General features: G+C 46.3%; 1 long non-coding RNA gene across 1 annotated transcript in view; it reads right to left on the reverse strand.

Annotated features, from left to right (window-relative positions):
* The window catches only part of LOC142766966 (uncharacterized), a 59,306-nt gene extending 45,201 nt beyond the window's left edge, over positions 1-14,105 (reverse strand). The window contains exon 1 of the long non-coding RNA XR_012884687.1: positions 13,793-14,105. This is a non-coding gene — a long non-coding RNA (uncharacterized LOC142766966). The remainder of the gene's footprint in view (positions 1-13,792) is intronic.
* Positions 14,106-25,427: the final 11,322 nt, after the last annotated feature.

Consider the following 25,427-nt stretch of genomic DNA (forward strand, 5'->3'; position numbering starts at 1 on the left):
CGGATGGTATCAAGCGATTTGGCATCTCTGCCAGAACAACGCCCGCAGGCGTCGTTCTCTAAGGTCGTGAGCTCCCACCGCACTTTGCTACCATCCCATTTTATACTCTTGGTGCGTTCACCGTCCACCTTGTGGAGCCTACGTTGGCCAGACGTGCGCCTTTCCGTCCCAGGAATAAGAAATAGAAAAGTCATTTCCACTTTGGCCTCGAAGTGGAAACAAAATCCTACCTGTTCGTAAGTTATTTTTTTATAGCAAAGCCGTTCTTCTGTTTCAATTGCGCAATGCACTGCTACCGTTTGAGTTCATTGATTCAGTTTTCTTACAAAACAACAATGTAACCAGATTTGCAATGAACCTTAACTTTTTGCTACCCGCGTCGCGCACAAATTATGGAAAAATAAATGACCTCTGCCTTTGCGGCCATTACTTTTTGGAATAACATGTCTCTTTCTGTTAAAATGATGCCCACATTGCCATCATTCAAAAAGGTGCTTAAAAGTTTTCTGTTAAATTATTAGCTGCCTGTATATGGGCTTTTGGAGGGCTTTGCGTTTTTGGTTACGCCATTTAGATCATTGCATTTCGATTGACAATGTCCGCCACTGAACTAGATGTTTTTTTTTCGTTCTTTCTTTTTGCTTTCCTTATTTGCCTTGCTTTTTGTTGCCTGATGTGTCACTTAGCCTATAATAATTACTCATCACTCTATACTGTATAATTGATTTCCATTCACTCGTTGCTTGTTAACTTGATCTGATTTATTGATTGTTATAATGCATCAAGGGTCCCGTTGCAGTTTTTAACTTTGGGACCCTCGTCTGTATATTAATATTACTGTACTAATTTTTTGAAATGAAAAATAAACTGAAACTGAAACTGAAACTGAAGCAAGCAAATCTGAATTGTTTACACACATTCTACGTTGACAGAATTCACGTATACAGGGATGGATCTACCACCCAGGGATATACAAAATAAAATGAGAGGGCCTACCCACGGCTTCACTGTGGCCAAAACCTTTCGCACTCGGGATGAAAAATGTTACTACGTTTGAAAATTCTGCAGGTAGTTCAACAACTTTAATTACATCAGCAAAGCAACACCAAGCTAAATCAACGCTGTTTGCTATCTCACAAAAGCCGTGAGCTTTTTAAACAAACTCTTTCGTACAAGATATCTGATGACTCGAATATTACCGACAAATTTGAACTTAAACATCCTACTGCTCACATAAAATAATAATGGAAGAACGTAATCGTAGCCATGTGTACGAAATATTCACATAAACTAGCTAATTTTATGGCTCGACGAGCGCTGCAACCGTTCACAAAGTAGTACTCGAAATATTCCATCGTACTCGTAGAGGATAACGAGCTCACAATGTGTCCTCACACACTCCGCTTTTCTCATTCGTGGAATTAGTTGGCTTGGTTTAGTTGTGTACATTCTGCGCTCTGTACTTTTCTGGTGAAACCATAGGCTTTCGAGGTGCCTTGCCTGCCCGTCTTACAGTGATGACCACGGAACGTGCCAGAGGCCTGCCTGGTCAGAGGTCCTCACACCCGTCAACCACAAGAAAGCGAGCTGGCCCTCCCAGTGACACCGAAGACACTGATTTGTATTCGATGTCGGAAGACGGCACACCCAATGATGGCTTTATACCTGTCCAGGGTAAGAGGGCAAGGAAAAGGACTACCAATACATCAGCATCAACATCAGCTCCTGCAAGTACAGCGATGGTATAGTCAAGGCCTGCGCCCTGGTCGCACGTTATCATCTTCATGCTGGAAGATCCCTCAAGCAACTTACGACTTCTGAACAGGCAAGCTTTTTTCGTTGCTCTGGAATGTGCGGTGCCAGATCAAATTAAGGACGTAAGAGTAAACCCGATGAAGAATATTCTCGCCATTGACGTGCACGATGTGTTTGTGCTAGGACAGCTGCAGCAAATGACTCAGCGAAGCGGCATTAAAATGCGCTCTTTATCCCTATGGATGATAAATTGCCGGTGTAATTTATGACATCGACATTGCCATTTCTAATGTGTACTTTTCTACCCTCATCAAGCCTGCAGATGAGGGAACTGTCATTACGCAAGTGCGGCGCCTTGGAAATACGCGCTGCGTAAATGTGTTTTTCAAGGGAGATTGCATACCGCCCCACATTAAAGTTGAACATTTCCGACATCCGGTTCGGTCATTCATCCAAAAGCCACTTCAATGTCATCAGTGCTTCAGGCTAAGACACGTCGAGGGCATATGCCCCAATTCACGACTGTGTCCCCGTTGCGCTGAACCTCATCCCGAAGACGCCTGTCGGGCGACTACTCTGAAGTGCTCCAACTGCAGCGGTCCTCACGCTGCCTCGTCGAAAGACTGTCCTCGAATCAAAAAGGAGCGCGCGGTTCTCAGACAAATGGTCCGAGACAACTCGACACACAGGAAGGCAGCCGAAGTAGTCCGGCGTCGGCGTCGACGTCGGCATCATCGAAAGTCTTCAAAGAAGGCACATTTTCGAAATGCTAGTTCACACTCTTTAAGGGTTCCACCCAGTAGCGCCGCGAAAGGACCCACCACTTCTACGAAAGAAGCGGAGAAGCCTCCTTCTCCGGAAGAATTACCCACGCTCCCAACCCACTGTTCTGCCAAGGAACCTCAGCAGGTTGCGGCCACACCAGAGCCGTCTCCCACCATGGACGTTTTGCCTGAAACAGATCGTCAAGGCATCTCGGTGCTGCGTTTCCTCATAGAAGCCATCCGAGAGATATTAGTCGACATGAAGACAGCATCTGCTCGAAGCGCACTTGGGGTATTGGACGCCCTAAGCCCAGTGCTTGAATCTCTCAACTAGGAAGATGGCTTCTCACACCTCATCATTTCGTAAAGAAGCCAAGGCTGCATCCAATGGGACGCCAGAGGACTAAAATCACGCCTTTCAGATTTTCGTCAGTTTCTGTTTACCAACGTGTTTCCACTCATCGTCATTTGTGAACCAATTTGTCGAAACCAATAAGATTTTCGGGGTACGAAGCTATCCTGTCTTCAACAAACGGTGCTTACAGCAAAATCATCGTCTTTGTTCGTCGTGAACTGACGTATGTTGTGCAACCGATTGCGCCTCACGATGACAATCAGTATGTCTGCATCACTGTGAAAAAGAACAAACTCATGTTTACTCATGTGAAAAAGAACAAACTCATAGGTGCCTATATATCGACGTCGAATAATCTCGATTCCAGGAGATTAGCGGATATTTTGAGAATGTGTCCTGCACCATGGGTCCCCATAAGTGATTTCAATGCGCACCATCACGCATGGGGAAGTACGCGGACAAATGCAAGAGGATGCAGGTTAGCAAACATCGCTTACAACTATGACCTTACTCTTCTGAACGATGCTAGACCCAGTTTTCTTCAAGGGGTGACATACGGCTGCTTTCTCGACCTTGCTTTTGTCTCCCACTCCCTCATGAGATACCTCAAGTGGTTTCCAGATGTTGAGACACAAAGAGGTGATCACATTCCAGTCTACCTTAAGATCAAAGGCTTGTCTGGTTGCGGTCCACAGACGACCATTCGAGCAGTTCATTGGACCAACTTCAAATCTGACATGGAAGATGCTTGCAGCGATCGCCTATGATCTGGGTTAGAGCAAACAATTAAGAGCACAATGCAAAACGCCACTCACACGGTGACGATATCTTCCACATGAAACGACTTTGACAAAGAGTTGGAGCGACTCCGAGCACTTCGACGCCGGGCGGAGCGTCGGTATCAGCGGGCAAAATCGATCCACGATCTTAGGGCAGCCAGGAGGATGCAAAAGAAGATTCGGCATCGCATAAATAGATTAGCGTCGGAACGATCGACAATGTTTTGCCAGTCACTAGACCCTCACAAGCCACTCTCACACAATTGGAAAACGGTGCAAGGTCTGCGTCACCCTACGGAACAACGTTTTCCATTCAAAGCACTCGCGCTGTTTCAAGGGAGGCAAGATATCGGTGTCGCAGAAGATGTTTGCGCGCTGATCCCCAACCAAGCCACTCGTCCAGATTCTCTAGTGAAAGGTCACGTCCCCCGTTCCCGTGACTACCACGTGGACCTTCCTTTTACATGGAGGAGCTCGAGGTGGCACTAGCTTTCTGCAGGCGTTCAACTTCTCCGGGCCCAGATGGTATTCCGTACCGAGCCGTGTGCAACCTTGGGGAAGGTGCAAGGAGAGAACTGTTGAGCCTTTACAACATCTTGTGACAGGATGGCAATGTTGTTGACGACTGGAAAATATGCCGCTTCTTACCCATCTTGAAGCAGGACAAATCCCCACTCGAACTTGCCTCATACCACCCAATAGCACTGGCCAGCTGCGTAGGGAAGATAATGGAACGGATGATACTATGCCGCCTGGAGTGGTATCTTGAATACTACAAGATTTATCCGAATTCTATGGCTGGTTTCCGACGCAACCGCTTTTCTATCGACAATGTCGTTGATCTAGTTTCGTACGTTCAGCACGAAAAATCCCGTAAGCGACTATCTACAGCTTTGTTTTTAGATGTGAAAGGCGCGTACGATAATGTCCTACATGAAGCCATTATGGGTGCTTTTGCGGTGGTTGGCCTTAGTGGTCGAGTCTTACGGCGGATTTCGAGTTACCTGGTTGCAAGATCATTCTTTGTGTTGACAGAAGATGGCCCAACTACTCGACGCTATACTTCCAAGGGTGTTCCTCAAGGCGGAGTTCTTAGCCCGACGCTATTCAATCTTGCACTAATTGGCCTTGCTGAATACTTGCCAAGTACTATTAAAATCTCAATATAAGCAGACGACATCTGTGTTTGGACTTCGGCAGTCACACGTCCTCAGATACGTTCCCGGTTTCAAAGAGCAGCAACTATGATTGCCAACTGCTTGTTAAAACAAGGTCTCAGAACATCACCAGAAAAATGCGCGCTGGTGGCCTTCACTCGCAAAGCAATCACCCCTTATGTCATCTCAATCAGCGGGCGACCGATTTCTTACGCCAGAACCCACCGGTTTCTGGGCATCATTATTGATACGGACCTCTGTTGTAGTCCGCATGTAGCCTATATGAAGGAGCGCCTGACCACTATTTTCCAACTGTTCAAGTTTCTGGCAGGAAAGACGTGGGGCATGTCTGTAGACGCAATGGTGGAGCTCTACAGAGCCCTATTTCTCGGTTTCCTGAGATATAGCTTGCCCGTGCTTAGCAATACCTGCAAGACCAATGTTCGTGTTCTACAGGCAGTACAAGCCCAAGCACTGAAAGTGTGCAATAGTCTGCCCAGATGTACGTCAACAGAGGCAACAATTGCACTTGCTGGTGACTATCCGATACAAACTCACATTGTTGTAGAAGTCCTGAGAACGCACATCAGACACTTCGCACGTGCTCCCTGTCATCACCTTGCACTGTTGCCTTCTGAGAGGCGCCAAGCATCGTTGGCTAAAATGATTGTGAATTACAACGAGAAACTTCCCTCGAGCCCCACCCCTGCATCTAAACCATCGATATCACCTTGGTGTCTTATTCGACCCACAGTGCATCTTAGTGTACCAGGGATCCGAAGAAAATCTGAGCTTTCATCGCCAGTGCTGAAACAACTGTCTCTTCTTTTGCACGAGAAATATTCAGACAGTGTACATATATATATACAGATGGCTCCACGAACCGCGAGTGTTCGTCAGGTGATAGTTGTCCCAGCAAGAGGGGTTATCATCAGTTTGAGGACTGACCACTCCACGGCATCTACAGCAGCGGAACTAGCTGCTTTGCGTGCTGCACTTTGTGTGGTCAATCAGGAACCACCACAACAATGGTCAATTTTCAGCGACTCGAGGGCAACCCTACAATCTGTGCTCTCAGCACTGCGTCGTGGGCCGTACGAACAGCTTGTTTTCGAAATTCAATGCCTTCTCGACCCTTCACACGAGGAAGGCCATCATGTGACGTTTCAGTGGCTGCCAAGTCACTGCGGCGTCATAGGAAACGAACATGCCGATACTGCCACACAGGCAGCCCTTGAAGAAACACAAGAGGAAGCCATACCACTTTCGCGGACCGATGCTGCCAGTAATCTTCGACGACTTGCGCGTGAAATCACGTTTTCACTATGGTGCCCACCAATCAACCAGACGAATCGTCAACACCACCTGTCCTCTTTGATGGCTCTCCGCATGCCCACTAGGCTCGACCGAAGAGAAGCCACCCTTCTTCATCGCTTATGTCTGGGAGGGACATTTACAAAATCTTATTCCTTTGTCATAGGAATGGCAGACAACACTCTCTGCGATGTCTGTCATTGCGAAGATACGCTACACCACATCCTGTGCGACTGTCCGTTGTATGACATCCAGAGACAGTCACTGGGATCCGTTCTTGCACGCATCGACAACAAACAAGTGTCTGTGGACACTATTCTGTCTAGTGTCCGAGAGAAGACATTGAAACAGAAGGCAACAAAAGCTCTGTTGAAATTCCTACGCGAAACGGGCTTGAACAAGCGGCTGTGACAGCAATGTCACACACGGCAAAAGACAAGACTGGACAACGCCTCAGTGTGCGCGCGTGTGCAGCCGAATGTGCTGTGTTTATCTCTCTTCCCTTTCTGCTCTCTATCGTTTATCTCTCCCATCCCCCTTCCATGCGCAAGGTAGCAAACCGGCTGCCTATAGGCTGGTTAACCTACCTGCCATTCTTTTCCTCCTATTTTCCTTCCTTGCCATAGACCGTATCTTTTGCACCGTCATTCAAAGACCTTTCGTAAGTGTTTTTCTTAGCATGCTTCTAATATGCTTAATCAGCCAAGATGAAAGTTACCGACAAATGTCGATAAACACACTCATAAGTCGACTCACGCAGACTCGGGCCAAGCCATGAGTCTGAGCGAGTCAGTCAATAAAACTTTGGTGAGCTGGAGTCCAAGTAAGTGTGGTTCAAGTAACTATTGTGTTCGTCAGCTCGAGCGAGCACAGCTCAGGACATTTCTTTCGAGTCTGAGCCCGAATGTGTCCAAAGCACAAAATATAATTTCTTAATTGAGTGAGTCGAAGTGACTGCCACTATTTTTTTCTGACCCATTCTCCTACCTACACAACTCCAGCGTCACCGCCAGCCTTATCTGGATACACGTTTATACTCCCGTCAACTCAACCTTACTCCAGAGTAGTATTGTGTATACATCATTTCAATATTTGTTGATCAGAGGCATGAACTATGTGGAGGCGGGGACTTCGTCTCCACCTTCCGTCCCCGTCATTTCTTCCGGAGAAATTTTTTATAAATATATTGCCAAACTCTTTTGTTACTTTCTCTTTTTGTTTGATCCGCTTTTCGCCTAAGAAGACTTGGTCAGAAATGCTCAGCGCAATCTGTGCCTCATTGTTCGAGAAGGTTCGCGATCATTGTAGAACACTCTGTTAAGATTACTTGCAACACAGGAAAACTTGACTTTATTTGAAAGCTTACGCGACGACCAGTGATAGGGCTGCAATACTCGACAGCACCTATGTATATACCGACGTGTTTTGCCGCTTGTCACTCGATCGACGACCGACACTCTGTTTACCGATATCAGTGCCAGTGCCTCGCTCTGTTCTGACTTTCCTCACAATATCAGCCTAATGAACAGTTCAAGCTTTACATCCAGTAGGCTCCCTTTGTCCGTGTCGCGACACCGTGACAATACATTATGCTCTCATCTGTTTCAATAAAAATGTCCTTACTCGCTTCTAGCCATTCATAAGAAAATTGATAAGGCTGGAATATTCGACAGCAGCTGTATAAATGCCGACGTGCTTCGCCGCTTGTCGATTGATGGACGACCGATGCTCTTGTGACCGGTATCTGTGCCAGTGGTTTGCTCTGTTTTGACTTTCTTATTACGGGGTCATAATTTCGGCGCAATGAACAGTTTAACTTGTGCATCCAGTCAGCTTCCTTTTTCCGCGTCACGAAACCGTGACATTAGATTATGGTTCCATCTCTTTCAATAAAAATGTCCCTACTCACTTCTTATCATTCATAAGACCATTTATGAGGCTGTAATATCCTACAGCACATGTATAAATACTGACGTGCTTCGCCACTTGTCAGCTGATCGACAGCCAACGCTCTGTTCTTCGCTATCAGCGCCAGTATCTTCCTCTAATATGACTTTCCTTTTACGTGGCCACAAGTTCAGCCAAAGTAACGGTTTAACCTGAATCTCCCGTCGGCTACCGAAGTCCACGTCTCGACCCCGTGACGACACCTTATGTTGTCATTTCTTTCAATAAAAAGGTCCTTACTCGTTTGTAGCCACTGATAACTTGTATTCCAAGGTACGATTTCAAAAGGCGCCTAGGGCACTAAAGCTTGTGTGGTGACTAGTTGAATCTTACTGTAGGTAGAGGCAGCGCCACAATGTTAAGGACCAAACAAGAAACTAGACTTCTTTGCTTTCTCGTTTCAATTATATTCAGTATGAACACAGCTCAAGACATCACTAAATATGTAAGATAAGGGTGTCAAAGTGTATTCACACAATGGTCGAACCCAATGAACAGAATGGTCTTGGCTGACGGACTCATGAGTCGACTCACTTGAGCTCACTCAGGTGAAGCCATCAGTTTGAGTGCGAGTTAGTCCAGTTCAATAACACTTTCATGAATGCGAGTCCAAGTGAGTCCAGTTCAAGAACGTTTTCCGGAATGTAAGTCCGAGTGAGTGAGTCCCGTTCAAAAACATTTTCGTGAATGCGAGTCCGAGCGAGTCCAGTTAAAGAACATTTTCGTGAATGCCAGTCCAGGTGAGTCCAGTTCAAGAATATTTTGGTGAATTTGAGTCCGAGTGAGTCCTGTTCAAAAACAATTCGTGAATGCGAGTCCGAGTGAGTCCAGTTCAAGAAATTTTTCGTGAATGCGAATCCGAGTGAGTCCAGTTAAAGAACATTTTCGTGAATGCGAGTCCAGGTGAGTCCAGTTCAAGAACATTTTCGTCAATGCGAGTCCGAGTGAGTCCAGTTCAAGAAGATTTTCGTGAATGCGAGTCCGAGTGAGTCCAGTTCAAGATCATCTTCGTGAATGCGAGTCCCAGTGAGTCCAGTTCAAGAACATTTTCATGAATGCGAGTCCGAGTGAGACAAGTACTCTCAAATTATGACAGGTTAATTGCCACTATCCCTCAAGAGCCACTATCTCTATATACCAAACGTATCTTGCCGGTACTTAGCTACGGAGCAGAAACCTGAAGACTTACAAAGAGGGTTCAGCTTAAGTTGAGGATGACGCAGCGAGCAATGAAAAGAAAAATGGTAGGTGTAACCTTAAGAGACAAGAAGAGAGCAGAGTGGATTATGGAACAAAGGGGGGGGGGGGGGGGGGGGGTAAAGATATCATAGTTGAAATCAAGAAGAGGAAATGGAAATGGGCCGGGCACGTAGCACGTAGACAGGATAACCGCTGGTCAATAAGGGTAACTAACTGTAATCCCAGAGAAGGCAAGCGGGTCAGGGGGAGACAGAAGGTTAGGTGGTCAGATGAGATTAAGAAGTTTGCGGGTATAAATTGGCAGCAGCAAGCACAGGACCGGGTTAACTGGCGGAACATGGCAGAGGCCTTTGTCCTGCAGTGGACGTAGTCAGGCTGATGATGATGATGATGATGATGATGACGACGACGACGACGATGATGATGATGATGATGATGATGATGATACTGGTGGTGATAATGATGATGTATAAATGCCGACATGCTTCGCCACTTCTCATTTGATCGATGGCCAACGCTCTGTTCTCCCCTATTCGTGCCGGGGTGTTGCTGTAATGTGACTTCTTGTTTACCGGTGGAATATTTATTTATTTATTTATTAGTATACCCTCAAGACCCAGAGGGTGTTACAGAGGGGGTGGGTACAATATGAATGTGGCAATAAAAAATAATAATAACAACAGTGAAGGAAATACAACAAATAATCGTTAAAACAGAAAAAAAAACAAGACAAGAAAAACGAAAAGCGAAAAACAGTGTGCAGTTACGCCATAATGTGTTTCGACACTGCGGATTTGAACAGCCCTTGATCCTTAGTGGCAGCAATGGAGGGGGGAAGGCGGTTCCAGTTCCTGCTTGTCTTCGGAAGAAAAGACTGCAAAAAGTGGTTGGTGTGGCAGAAAGGAATGGCTACTTTATTCTGATGGTCAACACGGGATGAGATGTATGCAGGTCCTGAGATTAATTCCTCTCTAAGTACTTGATTATGAAAGAAAAGCTTATGAAAGAGCGACAGACGGAAAATTGTTCTTCTCGTGACCAGATCTGGGAGTTCAAGAGTAGATTTCAATAAGGTCACACTGGCAGTACGAGCATAATTGTTATGAATGAAGCGGGCTGATCGGTTTTGGACAGATTCTAAGGCTTCAATTAATGTTGATTGAGCTGGGTCCCATATGGCAGACGCGTACTCGAGTTTTGGTCGGACTATTGTTTGGTAAAGCTGCAATTTAAGGTGTGTTGGTGCTTGGCGAAAGTTTCTGCGGAGGTAACCAAGAGACCGGTTAGCGTTGTTGATAATGTAGGTAATGTGAGAATGCCACGATAGATGATTTGTTATGTGAACTACAAGGTATTTGTAGCTACTAACCTGCTCTAATCTAGTTCCATTTAATGTGTAGTTGAAAAGCTTCGGAGTGATAGAAGAACGTGTGATTGTCATGCTTTTACACTTAGTAACGTTAAGGTTCATTAGCCACGTATTGCACCAGTCAGAGACGCGATTAAGATCACCTTGCAGAAGAACGTTGTCGTCTTCGTTCGTTATTCTGTGGTACAAAACGCAGTCGTCTGCAAACAGTTTTATGGATGAGTTGATGTTACTTGCTAGATCATTGATGTAGACTAAAAAGAGTAAAGGACCTAAAACGGAACCTTGTGGTACGCCAGATCTAACTGCACAGGGATTTGAGGAACAATTATTAGCGGTAACATACTGAGTGCGGTTAGTAAGAAAGCATTCAATCTACTTCAGAGTGTTAGGGTCGATATTCAGTATGCTAAGCTTAAGTATTAGTAATTGGTGTGACACTTTATCAAAGGCTTTCGCGAAATCTAAAAAAATGCAACCTACTAGTATTTTGTTATCTAGTGCTGAGATGGCGCCATGTGTAAAACATAGAAGCTGAGTTTCGCACGAATGATGCTTATGAAATCCGTGTTGGAACTTGCTGAAGAATTCGTTAGTTTCAAGAAATGCCATGAGATTAGAGTAGATTATGTGCTCAAGCATCTTACACGGAATACTTGTTAAAGAAATTGGTCGGTAGTTCAGGGGAGAGTGTTGGTTTCCGGATTTAAAGACGGGAATAACCTTCCCCACCTTCCAGTCAGTTGGCAAAGTGGCACACTGGAGAGACTGCTTAAAAATGTGCGACATTACAATGGAACAGTATACTTCAGTGTTCTTCAGAAATTTCGCGTTTATCTCATCAGTGCCACAGGCAGAAGACCGCTTAAGTCGCCGGATTAAGTTAATAATTCCTTCAAATTCAATAGTTATATAGTCCATTGGAAAAAACCCGCTGTGATATACCTGCGGCACTGAAACTGCACATGAATCTGAAAAACATTGCGAAAAGACGTTGTTAAGAACAGAACAGCATTCTTCGTTGCGCATCGCGCGGCCATTGGAATCAATAAGTGATACGACAGTTCGTTTTATTGGGTTGACAGTTTTCCAAAATTTCGACGGGTTAGTAGACAACAACGAGGGAAGTGTAGTGTTGAAATAGTCACGCCTGGCATTCTTCAAGGAAAAGTGATACGTGGAAAGAGCTTCGAGATAAGCCTTCCAACGAAAAACACTGCTGTCGAGCTTAGCAGAGCGGAAGAGGCGTTTTTTTCTATTAAGAAGCCTTTTCAGGTTTACTGTGAACCATGGCGATCGCTGCTTTTTTGATATAACTTGAAGCGGCACATGCCTGTCGATCAATAAAGAAATTTTGTCCCTAAAACGACACCAATTCTGCTCGACTGATCGGTCAAAAAAACCAGGCATATAGCTATCAATAAACTGTTCAAGTTCCGTATTTATTGCGGCATAGTCCCCTTTTTTGTAGTTTTTTATGGTCTTCGTAACCTTCGTTCGGGGTGAAATGTCAATATTTAGAGTGAATTGCAGGCAGCAGTGGTCACTAACACCAGGAAAACAAGTCAGTGAGTGCAGTAAGTTTGGTGTCGTAGTCAGGATTAAATCCAGTACATTAGCAGACGTAACGGCTGTTCTTGTTGGTTCGGTCACCATTTGAGTCAGATTGAAATCTAAACATAAATTAACAAATGATTTCTTCTCCGCTGTCACCTCTGTGATACTAGGACTCGTACTTGACCAATCAATTTTAGGAAAGTTAAAGTCTCCCAAAAGGAACAGATGAGAATGCGGAAATTGTACAACTAGTGAATTCAACACGTCATGCAATTCGCTACAAAAGTCAGGCGCCGCGTTGGGCGGCCTATAGCACACACAAAATAGAGCACTCTGGTGGCGCAAAGGGATATTTGCACAAACAATTTCTAAAGAAGAATTCACCGGTATCATGTGTGACTCTAGGTTATCGGCTACCGCCATAAGCACACCTCCCCCTTTTCCGCTACTATGATCACAGCGATAGATGGTGTACTTTTTTTTGCAGTCAAATAGTTCACTACTGGCTACATCGGGGGACAGCCATATTTCGGTGAGCGCCACGACGTCAGCGCAGCACGAGTCAATGACAGCCGATAATGTGTCTCGCTTATTGATTATGCTTCTGACATTTGATAGTAGAAAGGATGTGCCAGCCAAAACAGGGGTCACAACATTTGATGTTCGGGCTAGGACAAGCAAGGGCCTCTACCTGCAGACGTAGAAGCAGACGAAGAATCGTTCGCACTTTCATCTCTGTCGGATTCCAGTTCACAGATGCTATCGGCTGTTCGCGAGTACACGAAGCACTTTTTGTTTATATATAGTCTGTTATAACGTACTGAAAACTGCTGTTTGCTAGCTTTTCCATATTCGAAAAGCTTTTTACGCACACTTCTCGTAGTCGCACAGAACTCTTCATTAACCGATAAGCCAGTAGCCTTGAGTTTGGCTCTAGCGACCAAGATGCTCTCGCGCAGCTTGGAAGATGCGAATTTAATTATGACGGGTCGGCGTTTTCCTGGCGCATACTTTCCCAACCTGTGCGCGCGAGATATGCGTTCGTCATCGTCACCAAGATTTAGCTTCGATTCTGTATTAAGGACATTGCATACTTTTTTTTCACACTGGGTCCATGTTTCGGATGCAGTGTCTTCAATGCCGTGTAATATCACATTATCCCGGCGGGAGCGATCTTCTAGTTCGTTGAGACGTTCGCTCAACGCTGCCAGTTTTGGCGCTACGCCCACACTCGCATTTTCACTGCTCAAGCGCATACTGTCCTCTACCACGGAAAGCCTGCTGTGAATGTCGCAAATTTTTTCTTCAAGTGAACGCTGCGCTTCCTTGACAGCGCCGAGAGAAGCCATAACCTCGCTGTGCTTCGTGTCAACGTTTTTATTAAGGGATTTTATCGAAGAAAGAAGTTCTTTGTGCTCTTTGCTTGTCTCCTCCTTCGGCGGCCCAGGATTCAATTCCACATCACCCGCTAGAAACAATAACCCCGCTACATGTACACACTCGCTACCGAGAGAGAACAACACTTGTGGGCATGGAAGTACTAGCAAACAACGGTCGCTGGACCTTTTACAGTGCACCGGAAAGGCACAACCCACCTGCACGATAAAGCAGAATGGCGATTGAGGCGGCTGCATCACTGCAGTACCTCCACGCCCACTGACCGGAGGCAGAGGTTTCCAGGTGCTTAACAGGCGCTCCTGTGATGCGTATGGCGATGTGGAAGACCAGGCTGGTGGGAGCACATGCAGGGATGCTTGAAGAACTGAAGCAGGAGCTTTGCAAGACGCCGAAGACAACGCAAGCAGTCCGGCGAGAAACGAGCTCTCACATTGGGGCGGTGGCGGCTCGGCACTTGCGCTGTTTTGCTGATTGCACGCCAGGGCGGTTATCAAAACCTGCACGATAAAGCAGAATAAGGTTTTATCTGAACATCCAGTCTGCTGCCTTCATCCCGTCCCGACGTCGTGACAATATTTGCGATAAGATACGGTGCCCAGCTTAGCTTCCTTAATATCAACGACATAATTGGTTACTAGTTGAGCTCGTGATACTAGTAGCCCATCTCGTCGTCTGGCATGATGTTAGCGGTGGGAGGAACCCTATTCCGCACGGCCAGTTTAATTCATTTGGAAAGGCAGCTTGTGTGCTCCGAGATAACTATGTTTATGGAGCAGCGCTAGTTCTGCTCCCGTACAGGTTAGTTTGGAGTCTCTGCATGTTCTAGAGAAGTGCGAGCCCGATATGAATCCCGCGATGTCTCTTTCTTCTATGAGAATAGACGGTACGATTGCAAGTATGTACTACACAAGTTTGACGTAGGATCTGTAGGTGGATGCATTGGTGACATAACACAATATAAGGATATTTCCGGCCATCTGGGGTCTTATCTGCGCATTCGTCACTGACAGATAACAACGAGAATGAATGATTACGGGACATCCGTACTTTCTAGGAACCCGTCTCACGTGCCTGCCCTCAACATGCTAGAGAGCCCCTGACGCTTAGCGATTTTACGTTGTAAATTTGCCAAGGCTTATACTTAAAATCGCCAGTGTTCTAGTAAAATACAAAATTGAGAAAGTATGCCGACAACACCGCAAATAATGCGGGTCGACGATTCTGTGTACGCATTCGTCAAAGGAGCTCAGATTGAAGCTGAACGGACGGTAAGAGCTTATAGATATAAGTACAGTCACCTATATATAGTAGCAGCTAACTTGAATGAAAATTGGTGCGTGACGACAACTACTGAATAAACAGCTGCATGATATTCCGACCGTCTGCGTTTTATCATGAATTTATGGTGTATTTTAAACCCGACTGTGTTGTTCCGTTTCGGCATGATACACAATTACCAACAATGACACACTGTTCAGACTGAAACACACAATGTTTTCTCCTTCAACTGGTGTAGTAAAATAATCTTGGCTGTAGGTTGCACTGGAGCGCAACGATAAACAGACCGTGAAGCCGATATACCTGGGCTGCTGGAATTTCGTTCAGTCTTGTTGCGAAAGTTTTTCTTCCTTCTAGGGCACTTTATTTTGTGTCATTTTTGTGTCTACTTAGTGATAGTTTTCTTTTTTGTCTATCTCCCTATTTCTATGTATATCTTGGTCTTTCTGCTGTTCTTTTTTTTTCTCTCTTTTCTTTGTCTCTTTGATGCTTCATCTCTTATTACATCTCATGGTCCCACTTTCTATTTTTTTTATTTATCTCTCTGTCTTCGTTTCACTCCCTAACTCTCATTCAATCTGTTTCTGTCATCCCTTAATTCTATGTCTCTTTTGTATATGCTCAGCTTCACTCTCCCCTGCACATGTTTTGCCTGCTCATTATTGTTTTCGTCTTACAATGTACTGCTATACTGAACAAGGCTGTGGTATGTTCTTCTAGCCTGCTTCTACAGTCACCTGGCTGTCACGCTCGCTTTCAGACGGTTGGTATGCGGGTTCGAACGTCAACTCATGAAGACCTATTGTCCCCTGAAATTTTCCTCCTTTCTTATCTTTATTATCTTTGTTTTTTTTTGCTCTCTTGATCTCTCTCTCTATTTTTGTATCCTCATATAGTTCACCTTCTCTGGCCTATTATATTTCTTGCATGCAACGTAGGTGAAAACAGTGCACGCGTTGGCGCACAGGTTTTTCGTTGTTTTATTTAGGATGATCACTTTTCGGCACAGCTAATGAACTAATGATCACCTAAAACAGTTCCACTGTTAAAGGTAACTTCTGAAGAAGGCATAAAATGGAACTGCTCATTAGGAGATTAATAGTGTGGTCATCCTTGGAGACGAAACATTGGTGTGTGGTACGCGCCCAATATCTAGCTACTTGCGTAATGTAAAGCTAATTGCCCCAATATCCTTGCACGACCAGCGTACACTCGAGTGCAGTGTCTTTAGCGGAATAGCAGTGGGTTATGGAATAAAACCATAACGTCGTAATTTAGGCTAAACGTACATTGTGGAACGCTGGACCACGTGAGATTAGATCGTGAGTGCTGAAAAGGTATGAAACCACTTCTCAGAATGGTTTCTAAATGCGAATGCATTTCTTAGTCAGGGCATGTCAGGTGTCTGTTGGTGTCCGTGTGCCGGAGGGTGTAACCTCTCCGCTATTACTTCCTCTCCCACTGCAACAGCGGCGTGCGCGCGCGCTTATCCTCGCCCCTAGCAACTGGAGCTGGTAGTGTGGGCGGAGTAGTGGAGAGCGAATGGAGAGAAGGAGCGCGCTCTGGCCTGTGAGGAAGCTCGCCTCACGGGAGCACGAAAACGCCTATATTTTGGAAAGTAGCGGCACACCTTGATCTACGCCATCTCACTCTCGCCACGCCGTTGACCTGCTCTTTTTTTGTCCCCACTTTCGTGAATCCCGCACAACCGCAGCTCTGATTGGCTGGGACGCGCGCTGCTAGCTGGTCAGGTGGCCCTGACGTCACGTGAAGCGCACGCAAACGAACATAAACGAGCTCTAGATTTAATCGCTAAAGGCCTCGAGAGTAGATTTTAAGAAACAGTACCTAATAAGTAGCAGAATCGTACAAGCCAGGCTGAATTCAAGAAAGTTACAATGTCCAAACTATCCTGCGTGATTTGTCAGTTACCCTTTCAGCTTCGGGCCCCTATTGAATTACTGTGCCTTTGATCTAAATATTATTCAAGTGTATCTCCCTGTGAAATTTCTAATGTAGTGAAGAAGATGAGTGCTACTCAGAAAGGCAGGCGGTATGACTCAGTCGGTGAAGAAGACGACGTTTGGTTGGCTGTGTAATCAGACGGGTTCCGCCATTACCACTTGACGTGTCGTGACCGCTCTCCAGTTTTATAAAAGAGTGCCACTCTAAAACGCCTCATTTTAATTGTGGAGAGTGCTGGGTAACACCTAATCCTGGAATTGCGAAACCGTAATTTGCCTTCAGTTGCTACAATGTCCACGGACGACGACCAGCAGGCGGCCGCCTCGGCTCCAACTACTGCAGCTCCTGTCTGTCTCGGCTCCTTTCGGCAACGCGATCCGCCTACCTTCAGTGGAACCGATGACAAAGACGTGGAAGACTGGCTCGACGAATACGACCGGGTGAGCAAGCACAACAAGTGGGATGTTGCGCACAAGCTTACTGTCGTCCAATTTTATTTGACCGACGTCGGCAGTCTGTGGTACCGTAATCACAAGAGAGACCTCCCAACCTGGTTGTCCTTCCGAACGGCGTTCGCGGACTTCTTTGGTCGTCCAGCGCTTCGCAAACTACGGTCCGAACAGCGCTTGCGTACTAGGGCTCAGCAGAATGGTGAGAATTACACCAGTTATATCGAAGATGTGGTCGACCATTGCCGCCATGTCAACTCGGCCATGACAGAAGCCGAGAAGATCAAACACATCTTGAAAGGTGTGACTGAGGACGCATTTCAGATGCTTGTCGCCAAAAGCCCGCAAACGATAGCGGAAGTGATCCAACTTTGTCAGAGCAATGATGAGCTCTGAAAACAGCGTGACACCACTCGTCGTGCCAGTGCGCCATCTGCAACAATCTCTGCTTTAAAGTCGGCTGGCACTGCTATAGACCACACCACTTTGCTTCTCGAGATCAAGCAATTCGTACGAGAGGAGTTCGCACGTCAGTTGTCCCTCGTGCCTTATACCTCCGAAGGTGCCCCATCTACTTTAGCGCCATCAATACAGCCAGTAGTCCAGGAGCAAGTGTCCGAGGCGCTACCAACAGCTCACACACCACCTGTGGCTGCTTCATTGACCTACGCTGAAGCACTGAACGGAACCCGACGTCCGCCTGTTGTGAACGGCCACGTTTCTTTGTCGCGAACGCCTACGTCCACGCGCCCCTTTGTCGTACCGACTGAGCCTACGTACCAGGCTGCCCGTCCTTTCTCCCGACCACCACCTCCGCGCTTTCAGAACCCTTGGCGCACACAAGACAACCGCCCCATATGCTTCGCCTTTAGAAATTGCGGGTCACGTGGCACGATTTTGTCGACGACGTGAGTTCTTCCTGCGTGACGACGTCACGCCCAACAATTAAAATTTCCCACAACGACCAGAGCCTGCTGTATCTGGCGAGACTGCGACCACGCACACATTTTCACCTCGCCGGAACTTCACCAGACACCGGTCGCCTTCACCTAAACGCTGATCTCTTTCTCCTATGCTACGTCAACCTCGCCCTGTCCTTGAGGAAATCTAGAAGCCGCAGTTCCGGGGGCAAGAACTGCGGATCTTTCGAACACCACACGACTTTCTTTTTCGCCGTCCAACGTCGTTGTTGTCTCCGTTGAAGGTATACCTGTTTTTTCATTGGTCGATACTGGCGCTGCAGTGTCTGTAATGACTGAAAAACTTTGCCGTCGACTAAAAAAAGAAACAATGCTTCTTCACGGCTTTGTTTTGAGCACTGCAGGCGAGCAACGAATTCGCCCTTTTGCTGCATGCACAGCACGTGTCTCTATTGCTGACGATATTTATGTCGTCGAGTTTGTAGTGCTCCCGCAGTGTTCCCATGACATTATATTAGGCTGGGACTTTCTCTGCACTCATCATGCCGTCATCGCCTGTGCTCGCGCCGAAGTGGAGTTCGCGCCGTTATGCGACGCTGCTTCACTCGACTCGTCCCTTTCACCTGCAAAAGTTTTCGTTGCCGCCGACACTTCGATACCCCCGTTCTCATCCGCCCTAGTTCCGCTTTCCTGTGACGTCTCTAGTAGCTCAACTGTTCTTTTTACGCCTTCTGAAACCGCTGTTCGCCGCAAGTGCTTCCTTATTCCCTTCACCGTTCTGAATGTTCACGATGCATCAAGTGCAATTTATGTTTCAAATCCGTTTCTCTCGCCTTCCAAGTTACTGTGCGGAGAGTGCTTGGGCTTCGCCAATGACATTGATGTCTAGAGTGCACGTGTAGGTCCTGACCACTCGACTACGCTACCTATTGACGCTGTTGATTGCTGCGCATCATCCTCTTCCCCATCATTCACCGACGCAATTTCCCGTGGCATCGACACCAACCTTACGGCCCAGCAGCGCACCGACATCATCGCCCTCCTCAAGAGCTTCCGCGCCAGCTTCGACCACCAGCAACTGACTTCGGGCCGTGCTTCCACAATATCTCACGAAATCGACACTGGCCTTCACTCTCCTTTACGTTAGCGTCCGTATCGGGTATCGGCATCTGAGCGTCGCTTAATCGCGGAACAAGTTGACGACATGTTGAAGCGAGGTGTTATTGAGCCCTCTAACAGCCCGTGGGCATCCCCAGTTGTTCTAGTCAAGAAAAAGGATGGCTCAATAAGATTCTGCGTCGACTATCGCCGGTTGAATAAGATCACGTGCAAAGATGTTTACCCGCTACCTCGCATAGACGATGCCCTTGACTGCTTACAAGGCGTGGAGTTCTTCTCGTTACTAGATCTGCGTTCAGGTTATTGGCAGATTCCCATGGCTGAGGCTGATCGCCCCAAGACGGCTTTTGTTACCCCTGATGGCTTATACGAATTTAACGTCATGCCATTCGGGCTCTGCAATGCACCTGCCACTTTCAATCTCATCATTGACAACATCCTTCGTGGCCTGAAATGGCAGACATGTCTGTGTTATTTAGACAATCTGATATTTTCAAGCGACTTTTCAACGCATCTTCAGCAGCTCGAGACAGTGCTTACTTGCCTCACCTCCACCGGTCTACAGCTCAACTTGAAGAAGTGCTGCTTCGGTGCTGGAAAACTCCTCATTTTGGGCCATTTTGAATCTAGAGATGGCATTCTTCCGGATTCGACGAAACTCTGTGCTGTTGCCGAATTTTCTAAGCCGAAAACCTTAAAAGAACTTCACAGCTTCCTCGGTTTATATTCATATTTTCGTCGTTTTATTCGCAACTTCGCCTCCATCATACCGCCCTTGACTGACCTTCTTGCCGGCAACAACGACCTTTCTAGTTGGTCGTCAGCTTGTGATGATGCATTTGCCACACTCCGCCAACTTCTTACGTCACCTCCAATACTGTGACATTTTGATCATCTTGCCCCGACGGAAATACACACGGATGCTAGCGGAGTTGGCCTCGGTGCGGTGCTCGCCCAGCGTAAACCTGGATTTGATGAGTACGTCGTCTCTTACGCCAGCCGTGTACTCACAAAAGCAGAAGCCAACTATTCAGTCACCGAAATAGAGTGTCTAGCCATCATATGGGCCATAGGCAAGTTTTGACCCTATCTTTACGGGCACCCATTCAGCGTGGTTACAGATCATCACGCATTATGTTGGCTCTCCTCGTTAAAAGATCCCGCCAGCCGGCTCGCCCGTTGGGCGCTTCGGCTACAAGAGTATGACATTCACGTCGTTTACCGATCTGGCCGAAAACATTCCGACTCAGACGCTTTGTCCCGATCACCTCTGCGATGTAGTGACAAGTCGCCGTCTACGCCTGGCCCCGACGTATCTGCACTTAGTGTCAGCGACATGCTACAGCAGCAACAAAAAGATCCTTGGATCGCTTCACTTATCAACTTGTTGAGTCGAGCTCCCTCGCAAAATATTCCTAGAGTATGCGCCGTCAAATACGGTACTTTGTTATCAGAGATGGTTTGCTACACAGACGGAATTATCTCTCCGAAGGACGGCAACGGCTCCTAGTCATTCCCAGTCGTCTCCGCTCAGACATATGCGCCTCCTATCACGCCGACCCACAATGCGCTCATGCGGGAGTGTTAAAAACCTACACCCGCCTGTCCCACCGCTACTACTGGCGTGGAATGTATCGCTTGGTTCGTCGCTACGTACGTCCATGTCTCGCTTGCCAACGCCGGAAGAATCCCACTGCAAGTTCTCCAGCTCCACTACAACCCTTACCTTGTCCTGCCCGACTGTTTGACCGTGTTGGTATCGATCTGTATGGACCTCTTCCGATTACACCGGCTAGAAATCACTGGGTAATCGTCGCGATCGATCACCTTACGCGCTACGCAGAAACTTCACCACTCTCTTCTGCGTTAGCCAGTGACGTCGGTCGTTTCATATTGCATCAGATGATATTACGTCACGGTGCACCACGCGAACTCCTGAGTGACCGAGGGCGTGTGTTTTTGTCGGACGCCGTCGAATCGCTTCTCAAGGAATGCCAAGTCATTCATCGCACCATCACCGCGTATCATCCTCAAACTAATGGCACTACAGAACGATTCAACCGTACATTAGGTGATATGCTGTCAATGTACGTCGCAACCGATCACACCAACTGGGACAGTATTCTCCCTTTTGTAACATACGCGCATAATACTGCTGTCCAGACAACCACTGGTTTCTCTCCATACTTCCTCCTTTATGGTCGCGAGCCCTCTTGCATGCTAGACACCATCCTTCCTTACCACCCGGATGTTGCTGAGTCGACGACGATGTCACAAGCTGCTAAATACGCGGAAGAGTGTCGTCATCTTCCCGCTCCTTCACAAGTGCTGAACACCAACGCCAGAAACACCAACGCGATAGCCCGATGCATCCGGCTTCCTATGCATCAAATTACCTTGTCTGGCTTCGCCTCCCTTAAACCAGCCCTGGTCTCTCAACGAAACTGACGCACAAGTATGACGGCCCTTACCGTGTGGTTAAGCAAACTTCACCCGTCAATTACATCGTCGAGCCGCTAGAGCAGCCCCATGATCAACGCCGGCGTGGACGTGAGACCGTCCACATTGACCACCTAAAACCGTATTATGATCCCTTCATTGTCTCCTGCCCATGAGTCGCCAAGATGGCTCTTTTCCGGAAGGGAGAAAAATAGTGAAGAGGATGAGTGCTACTCAGAAAGGCAGGCGGTATGACTAAGTCGGGGAAGAAGACGATGTTTGGGTGTCTGGGTACTCAGACTGGTTCCGCCATTACCACTTGACGTGTCGTGACCACTCTCCTGTTTTATAAAAGAGTGCCACTCTAAAACGCCTCAATTTACTAATATTTTAGATATTCTCTGAAGAACACTTGGATTCCTTATTGTTGTAAGATAGCGAAGGTAATTCCAATACCTAAGGAACGGGAATCAGGGTTGAACAAAGAAAATATAAGACCTATATCCTTCGCTTCTAACTTGGTCAAACTCATAGAGAGGATTCTGCACGGCAGGATCACTAGTTGAATAGAAAGTAAACCAGTACTGAAACCACAACAGATTCGTTTCAGATCTGTTTGTTCAATCTGGTGTGCCCTTTCAGACTGAGAGAGCCGAGTACAGCTTGCTAAAAAAAGGCGATACGTGGCGCTTGTGATTCTTGACATTGCAAAAGCATATGATAACGTTGAACATTCCATTTTACTAAACAGGCTAATCACAATAAATGTCCCTTGTATGACGGCGTGGTTAGCAGAATTCTTAAAACAAAGGAAATTTTAATTGTCAAAGATACATACATGCACGTCATCTAGGTACAGATTCGTGGAGTTCCCCAAGGAGCAGTTCTATCTTCACTTTTATGCAGTATGCTAATGAGTTCTATACCAACCTGCCAGAATATCTATGTCTATGTGTATGCTGGTAATATAGTCTTCTGTTGATAGTGACATTTGTGCTCTAAAGCGAAAATTCCAAATCCACATGAACATGCCGAAAATGTGGTTTCAGTCGATTTCAATAGCCTTAAATTGAATAAAAGCACCCTCTTAGCGTTCCCTATAGCCAGTTCGATTTCACTCGACATTGCATGCAATGAGAAACCCATTCCGCAAGTAGACCCTTTTAACTATTTGTTTGTGTTGTACAATGAAAAACTCCACTGGAGTTCATATATAGAATACAACGTGGCTTTCCACGAGCTTTCAGCTTACTGCGCAGAATGGACAATCGCAAATTTCGTGTACGTAATGACTGCATGTTAATGTGGTACAAAATTTATATGCGCCCCATATTAGAACTTGCATGTGTGTCGTTCTGAAGAGGGCCTGCATGCAAAACATAGCCGTTCATTGCTTTGGAGCGGAAAGCTTTGCGCTTGTGTCTGGGGCTCTCTAGGTTGGCAGCCTTTAATGTTATTTATCAGAAAACGCGTCTGCCTACATTGGTCTGTCGATTCCGTTTGTTAACGGTACAAACATTCTTAAACTTTTACACCTTGTCAGTGAGAAGAGCTGAATGTGTTTTCATCAGTGATCCAGCTTCGTTCTTTCTCAATTTTTGGTCATGTTTTCATGTTACACAAATATTCTATGCGAAAAAGAAATTGTCAAGTAGAAATGTCAACATCAGAGAGGTATTTGCCTCTTAAACTTGATTCTCACGATAGAATACCATGAAATATTTCTTCCAAAATTTAAATTCTTAATCCCACATACTCTTAGACAACAGGTTAGCAGATTTCCGAGTGCATACACAGACACGTAACATAATGGCTACAGATACTTCCGTGAATTAGAGAAGGGCAGGCGTCGGTGTAGCCTCCCAGTCACAAGGCTGTTCAATCGCCGTGAGGCTATTCGATTTCACTTCAGTGTTTAAAGCTGAGCTCATGGCTGTCATCGTGGCACTGCGAAAACTTCCGATGGATGAGAACAAGGCAGTAATAATTACTGATTCGCTCTCAGTATGCGAAGCTCCTCATACCTTTCGTGCCATCATGACGTTACGATCTTTAGTTCCGTCTCAGCTGAAGTATATATGAAATTTGTGCGAGTTCCCGGTCACTGTGAGGTAACAATAAATAAAATGGCTGATGCCTTAATTAGCTCACGCATCACTAGATCTCCAAATATTTCAGGTCTTGCTTGTGTTAGAATGCTTGACAACATTCAGATATAGAAGATTAGCTATTCACGCAGACAGGATTGAAGCAATAACCATATGGCCGAAATATAACCACCTAAAACTTCAATGGAAGTTGCAGTGGAGGCAATCTTGACAATCAGAAGAGGCGATCACCAGATTTCCATACCCTATCCCCCCATTATTCTTTTACTTGCACAAGGCTGGTCTTACGATATCACCCCTATGCCAATTCTGCAGAAAACTGGAATATATTGCACATTTATTGCGATAGCAATTACATGCACATTCTCGGCTGAATTTCGCCGCCAACATCGGTGTCGACATCGACGTCATTCACGGTATATGTGTACGTATTTATATAAATGAAAATACGATAAAGGAAAAAAAATCCAGAAAAGGACTCCAGCGCACGGAATCTAGGTCCAATAGGTCCAACCTATGAATTGTGAGTTCGAGGCGCTAGCCACTGAGCCAAAAAGGAGAAGTATCGGGTTTTCGGCATTACCAGAAAGATGGCGCAATGAGCGGGCGTCGCACATGGTCACGACGCGGTGGCGTGCGCTCTCATCTTCCACGGAAACTTTGCCCCGCGGAGAGGGGACGCACACGCGTGCGATCGCTTAACTCGAAATGGAGACAATCTTGCGCCTTGGGCTTTCACCGGAACGATTCTCTTGAAGTGACTGGGTGCACAAAATCCACTGCACTCAAGCACTGACTCCGCATGTGGAAAGGGTGCGCTTTTTAAGACACGGCGAGGTAGCAACTGAGATCCTTATTCGCTTTCATCTGTACCTGTTAATACATTTCGTGCGTCATTTGTGCGTGAGAAACGCAGGGCACATTTTGATCTGCTTGCCATTCTTCGCGGGACCTTCCAATTTGTTTCTATCACGTTCATTGTTTTGCCTTCACGGCAAAGCTGTGACTTTTTTGTAATGTTAAAGATATTCTCGTATTAGAACTCGACTTCTCATTACTTCTCTTTTAAAAATCGTCTTAACCTTCACAGTGAAAATATTTAGGCACATATATACTAAGGGTAACTTTTCGCCAGAATGCAAGCCACGTTACAATCATTATTGCGTCAAAATCTGAGGTTCGATGGTACTGAGGTCAGCGTGCTGGTGTGACAAGGGTATTAGTAGCCTCCGTTGCGTTTCCGTTCGTGTTCTCGCCGTTCTCAAGTCATGCTGGTTGCAGTCTTGACAACGCTTGTCATGTTTTTAATGCACCATGCCTTAGACAAGTTTCAGTGCTGGAACCATGTGTAATGCGGTAAGGACACATAATCCATGCCAGCCTCTCTCGACATGTGCGCACAGAAAGATTCATTTCACAGAAACCGGCAGTATACTACACAGAAAGCCGAAATGGCACAACTCCTCTTGCGTGCCCGACCCGACTTTGACATGTGATGCGAATATAAGCTTGCATGCGCATGACGTGTTGATAAGTCGGCGTCGTGAGATCATC

Source organism: Rhipicephalus microplus, chromosome 7, assembly GCF_043290135.1.
Source record: "Rhipicephalus microplus isolate Deutch F79 chromosome 7, USDA_Rmic, whole genome shotgun sequence".
NCBI classification, from domain to species: domain Eukaryota; kingdom Metazoa; phylum Arthropoda; class Arachnida; order Ixodida; family Ixodidae; genus Rhipicephalus; species Rhipicephalus microplus.